The 7,011-nt window shown below is 41.1% G+C and overlaps 1 protein-coding gene across 2 annotated transcripts in view; it reads left to right on the top strand.

Annotated features, from left to right (window-relative positions):
* Nucleotides 1-7,011, top strand: part of cdk4 (cyclin dependent kinase 4) — a 359,603-nt gene that overhangs the window by 230,597 nt on the left and 121,995 nt on the right. The window lies entirely within an intron of this gene.

The raw sequence follows: 7,011 nt of genomic DNA, 5'->3' as shown, positions 1-7,011 counted from the left end.
CAGGAACCCAAGGAATTTGACAATTCCAGTGAGATGCTAATAGCGCTAACACGAATTTAGTTCAGGCAGTGCTGTGGCCCGCTGCAGGCCATACCCATAGCTGAATCAACACTTGCTTCACTCTGCTACACACTAACAAATGCCTTCTAATGGAAAATATGGGGTCGGTGTGTGTAAAGGATATCTGTTATATTTCGGGGGGGTTTAGCCTTAAATAAGATCGGATTAAGAAATAATCATTGTAGTGCTAAACGATATTGTAATGAATGATTCTCTATAACCTGTAATGAACGTTGATCATACTGTCTGTGGTTTGCCCCTCCAAGTGTAATGGCAATAGAGCGCAGAGATGCTCTGTTTGTCGACCTACTCTGGCATTTATTATGTATTTCTGTCCGGGTCTGTAAGCATATTGGTGGTGTTACACAGCCTGTCTATGGGCTAGTAGAACAGGGGCCATTTTGCTGCCCAGTTTAGGTTTTCTAACTCCTGGTCCTGAGGGACCTCCGTGTGTGCTGGAATTTGCTTTAAACTGAATATTGAATTACAAGAATTTTAATGAATGTTACTCAGTGTCGCAAGTTTAACCATTGTTCTTTGATTATTTAGTCAAGCCAAATGTATATCCTGCAAGTGTTTTAGATGTACTGTTTGATGATGATAGTTCAGATATTTTTCACTGTTTTAAACTTAAGTCTAAGTGATAAAAATTAACGCAATCCAGCAAAACACAGGGGTTTCTAAGGACTTAGGGTTGAGAGACGTGTCTACTGTATGCTCTGGCAACCCCTTGGTCCTGATATGGAAGGGACGCCACCTGCCATGACCCACCAGTGTGGCCACAGGGCTAAAGCAGGGTTGCCTTTACCTGTTAAATCCCTGTTTTTTCTCGTCTTTTAAGTAGTGTTATCAATCTCACGGTGAAAATGCAATAGAATCCTTGCGCCTCAGTTGTTAATCCGGTGAGATTAAAATTTCTTCCCCTGGATTAAGACAGAAGGACTGAGCTGTCAGAAAAGAGTGTCTCTCTTTCTGCCCCTTCATATGACAATTATGTTCATGTCTTCAAGGACCTTTTTATTTCTGATAATAATGTAAACACTGGAGTGATAAAAACAAAAGACAAAAAACACGAAATATGGATTATTTTTCTTTTTCAAACAGTTCTAGATTTTAGTGTTTAGACAGCGCCTCTTACTCCTCAACTTGGCAAAGAAGGTGGACAGAACCATTTGGATCAGTACTGTATTGAGAGCCCAGGATGTTTAGTAATTTAAAGATTAGAGGCAGTAGTACCTCCAAGAAAATGACTGTTTTTATACAAACCCCCTTCTATTTGTAGTGAATTATATTGATAGAGATATTAGATAAGCAACAGCATCTACCGTAGCTATCACAGGTTAGTTTTTTGTTTTCTTTAATAGTCTTGCATGCAAAGTTATGGTCCTCAGTTAAAAAAGGATCTTATATTGATTATTATTTTGTGTAGGCAAAATTATGTGCTTAGAACTTTTCTTAAAAAAAATGTTACATTGATAATTGTAAAAATGGGCAAACTAATATGTACCCTTGTGATCCAATTAGTTTTAATTGTATGGAGTGAGGGGAGAGGCTTCCTACCATTATGCTGAAATAAAATACTTTATAAAAGACTTGGATCTTTGTGTCTTCCTTCAACCCCAGCAGCCCTCTGGGAGCACGGTGCTCTGCTTGAGTAATGGAACAGTCAAGCGTTCTGTCTTGTTCTGGCTTCTCTACTCCAAACATTTGGATTTGAAAACAAACAATTACTAAGAGGTTCAAGTAGACGTTATCAGCTTTTATTAGACACGTGATTTTGTGTAAAGCACTTGTTATACGTAGCACTTGTATTTGAGGGCATCACATGTAATAATAATACACATTTTTCTGAGTTTTTAAATGATAAAAAAGGAAAAGGGCCCTGTGCAAATGTTTGGCAACCCTTTTGGGTTATTCTTTGTTACCTTTTGAGAAGATGATTACTAAGGCCCAGACCAAGATGATTTACTCGTTAGAGCTTCAATGAGCCAGGTGAATATAATTCCAGGGTTGAACTATATATTCAGAAGTAACTCCATGCCTTCTAAAGTATCCGACTGCGGTGGCTGTTGTGTCTGGTGTTAAAAACCATGGGTGGCCTGGGGTGGTCCAGTGGTCTAGCACCGTGGTCTACAGTGCACACATACAGTTAGGTCCGTAAATATTTGGACAGTGACACCATTTCCATAATTTTGGCTTGAGAAGAATGGCTTGCACCTTGTGATGAACCCTCTGTATTTGTTCATGTGAAGTCTTCCCTTTATGGTACACGTGAATAATGATATGCCTACCTCCTGGAAACTGTTCTTCACTTGGCTGAATGTTGTGACGGGGTTTTTCTTTACCATGTAAAGGATCCTGTGATAATCCACCACTCTTGTCTTCCATGGACGTCCAGACCTTTTTGTGGTGCCGAGCTCACCAGTGCACTCTTTTTTTCTCAGAATGTACCAAACAGTTAATTTAGCCCCTACTAATGTTCCCGCTATCTCTCTGATAGATTTTTTGGTTGTTTTTGCAGCCTACGGATGGCCTGTTTCACTTGCATTGAGGGCTCCGTTGACTACATGTTGTGCGTATACAGCACCAGCTTCAAAATGCAAATGCCACACTTGGAATCAACTCAGACCTTTTAATAATTAAGGAATAGTCCACACTGGCCCATGAAACAGCTTTTGAGTCAATTGTCCAATTCCTTTTGGTCCCTTGAATAAGAGGGAGCTATATATTAAAGAGATGTAATTCCTAAACCCTTCCTTCAATTTGGATGTGAATACCCTTACCCTAAAGCTGAGAGTCTGCACTTTAAGCCCATATTCATTATATAACTGTAACTTGAAGATGTTTTGGTCAAATAACAAAAATTCTCTCTTGTCCAAATATATATGGACCTAACTGTATGCCCATGTATGGGTTTGAATCCGCCCCGCTCCGCTGGCATGCCCTCTCTCCCTTCTTCTCCTGACATTCCTGTCTGTCTTCACTACATCTGTTTAATAAAAAAATGAAAATGGGACTGCCCCACTCAGAAAAAATAAACTACCCATTGACACTGTCAGAAACATCATCAGAAAATGGAAAAGAAATAGAACAATTGAAGTCAAGGCAAGATCTGGATGTGTCTTAGTTGATTATGTAACAACGTTCTTGACTGGTGAATATACCCAGCGTCTGGTGGGGTCAATGAGTCGCAGATTCAGGCAGTTATTGCATGCGAGGATTGTCGACCAAATACTAATCATGACCACTTCATTTGGACATTATATTAATCTCTCTGTCCCATTACTTTTGGTGCCCTGAAATAGGAGTCCTCCTGTATGTATACAAAATGTAGTCGTTTCTAAACGATGAAACCAATATGTACACAAATACTGTCAAATAAAAGGTTGAAAGTCTAACCTCATAGTGATTGTTTGATTTCAAATCTTTTGGAGTAGAGAGCCAAAAGAAGAAGTCCTCTCCTCTCTGTAACCCCCCACCAGCCATTAACCACAGTAGAGGAGCAGAGAAGAGGTTCAGGGATAATTATATGGCGAGGGCAGAGGGAGGGAGGCAGTGGGAGGGAGGCAGTGGGAGGGAGGCAGAGTCAGTCAAGAGTGTCCTCCTCCGAAAGCTCCTCAGTCTAGCTACCTCGACTTTCCCAACTGTCTTGTTGACGATGTCGGTATGAATAGGATAAGGCTTTGAAAATTGGTTATACAGTGCCCTCCATAAGGGTATAGAGAGTTTTTTTTTTTTTACAATTGTTTTTATATAAGCTCTATACTGCACCAATGAAAACTGGGTTTTTGATCAAATGACTATGAGGCATGTCATTCCAATCTATGAGATTACATCGATCATCTATGATGATAACAATCTATAACATTACATAGATCATCTATGATGATAACAATCTATGAGATTACATAGATCATCTATGATGATAACAATCTATGAGAAGCACAGAATGTCAGCTTTCATTTGAGTGTATTTCCATATGTATGTAATTTAATAAGTAATTATTTAGACACATTAGCTTGAATTATTAAGCAAAGATATGTCTGCTGATGAGGGGAAGGTCACTGGTGGGGTTTGTGTGTCCCGTTGTAAGGTTGTATGTGTGTGTGAGTGTGTGTGTGTGTGTGTGTGTGTGTGTGTGTGTGTGTTTTAATGACAACTAAAAACAACTGAGATCCTTGTGTGTCTTTGCAGTTCATTTGCACTGGGTCGATCCTGGTGGGGTAGATTCAAAACTCTTTACAAAAAAACCTTTATTCATCAAATGGACATTTTTTTTAAACAGAAAACGGTTAAGTCATTTTATACCTCCCTCGCTATGGTGGAGCCTGAATCCCTCACTGTCGTAAATCATTAGTAATTCTTTAAAAGCACCCCACACTCAGACAACCCATCCCTCTGCGTCCCATGAGGTCCAGGGGTGGCCTCTCGTTTAGTGGTTAATTAATAAATTAATCTGCAGCTCTGCAAATGCAGTGATTGGCCCTCGGTCATACATCACAGGGTCACCATGGTTACTGTCTGTGGTAATTAAAGCTGATATTTGAGCTTTCAGATTCATGTCCCGGGGGTGTCCGGGGGGGGAGGGGGTTGGCATGTCACAGGCTTCATATCAGCATCTACTGTATGCTTACTGAGACCCTCGGCAGTCACCACCACTCATAAACAAGCACATACATGCGCACACATACCACACATACAGAAACAAGATGTCAGTTGTAAATCTTATCCTTAAACCAGATACAGTAGGTGCCGTGTATTTTACAACTCAAAGGGATAAAAATAGTGGAAATACCACCGCTCATCCGTGATCAGATTTAGCTGAGGAGCTGGAACTGAAGAGTATCAATAGAGTGCCAAAGAAAACAGCATCCGCACACTCAAATCTGTACAAAAAACGTTGTTTCTTGTGCGAGCTTTCGGTCATAGACCCGAAGAAGGTCCTGAAGAAGGTTGATGACCGAAAGCTCTCGCAATAAACAATGTTTATAATAGAGAGAGAAAGTTCAACCACCGGAGCCAAGATGATCTAACACAGAGATGATGTAACACAGAGATTGTGTTAGGAACAACAAACATGTGTCGAGATTCATTTAACAGCCACTCTGGGCCTCATCTAGAAATCTGCTCAGAGTGTCAGTTTGTTAACTCATAATGTGCATTAGCTTTATATTCACCAATGATCTAGAGCAGAACACTAGGTTGTGGGGGGGGAGTGGGGCGATCAGCTTATCCGAAAACTACTTTTACATTATTTTAAAAACGTGATGTGTAAATGCATTACTGACAGAAGAAATGACCACCCTGTTTTGGATACTAGAGCCACAGCTCTAGTCCACAGCTCTCCGCTTCACCACTATGTTAAGTCATTCTTTTTAGCTGGAAAGTTACACTTTTTTATTAATGATTTTATTAATTTTTCATTCATTATTTGTGAAGCCACTGTATGTTTTGTTAGTCATGACAAATAGATTGGAGATGTTGCCCAACTGCTCTGTGGTTTCTGACTGTCTGTCGTGTAGAAAGCATGATATCATTCATAGCCTCTATTCATCACCATGTTGTTAGCAATTAACTAGGAGGAACAGAAGAGCGCTGGCACTACCACTCTCTAAGAGGCCTCTTATGGACTCTTTCAGCTGAGAATAGTCTAATAAAAGATATAAATCAAAATGCATATTGTAAAGATAATAGTCCTATGCACCATCATTTATTAAACCATAAATCAAATGGGGGGGGGGATCACAGAGGAATGAGAATGAGTGTGTTATCATAGGCTAGTAGAACAATCAGCCATTTTGGGTTGGACTCGGGGTGCATTGCATAACATCAGCTTCGTGAGACACAAAATGGTGCTTGACTGAGGGACATTTTTGGTGAAAGAAAGGTAACGATTCAGTCGTTGATGACCAAAGAATGCTGCCTATTCGACGTTAGCGCACGTTGAATGTTGAGGGTTAAGTGTATCTGAAGACATCAGGGTGCATAGCTCACCCTTGTTCCGTGTTTCTTTAATAACCATCAATGATGATTGGCACGACCAACGGGTTTGTTATAGCGTCTGACCTCAGAGTGTCTGTATACATTATGTGTACGTGTGATTGATTGTGAGAGCGTATCTATCACTGGGATGTCCACTAATGGTTGCACAGGAGATGATCAGGGGGACATAGGACCTACCTTCCCTTCCGCCTGACAGGCTTGAGACCCTCGACGCCCCGGCTGGAGTGGCAGCGTGGCGTTAAAATGACTTAGCTGTCTGACTCAGTGCTCAGGTTTGGACAGGTCCATTACCACGGTGACCTTGGCATCAATCTAGGGCTCATTTGGTCCTCTGGCAGTCCCACAATCATCAGCGCTTCTTATCAGAGAGAGATCCTCGCTCGTTGTCTTGAGGTGACGTCGTCGTCTCTGTTGGTCCATCTGGCATTTAACAACTCTGTTTTTTTTACAGGACAGCATGTCAGCATAGTATGAATATGAAGTACATTTCGTTGTCTGGTACTTGTACTCGTGCAATGACAATAAAGTGGAATCTAATCTAATCTTATATGAATAGACCTCATGTGGTTGTTATGACGATGGGAGAAAGATGGGAAAGGAAGAGGATGAATCCCCAAAAGTGATAGAGAGAGAGAGAGTGAACCAGAGAGAGAGAGAGAGAGTGAACCAGAGAGAGAGAGAGAGAGAGAGAGAGAGATTGAACCAGAGAGAGAGAGAGAGAGTGAGAGAGAGAGAGAGTGAACCAGAATTTGATAAACAGGGCCCGACAGAAACCAAGATGCAACCTGACAGACAGACAGATGTGGGTTAGGATCAGGAAAGACGGACAACTTAGCCCCGATAGACAGATAGAGGGGGAGTAAAAGTGACTTTGGCAGTTCCCTTCTCTTGTTCATCGATGCGACACAGACAGTAGTGCCACCGTCACATTATCTGTCATACACTGCC

Source organism: Nansenia antarctica, assembly GCF_963989245.1.
Source record: "Nansenia antarctica genome assembly, chromosome: 18".
In the NCBI taxonomy this organism is placed as follows: Eukaryota; Metazoa; Chordata; class Actinopteri; order Argentiniformes; family Microstomatidae; genus Nansenia; species Nansenia antarctica.
The sequence above is the reverse complement of the archived record's forward strand: the minus strand, read 5'-3'. Positions and strand labels throughout refer to the sequence as shown.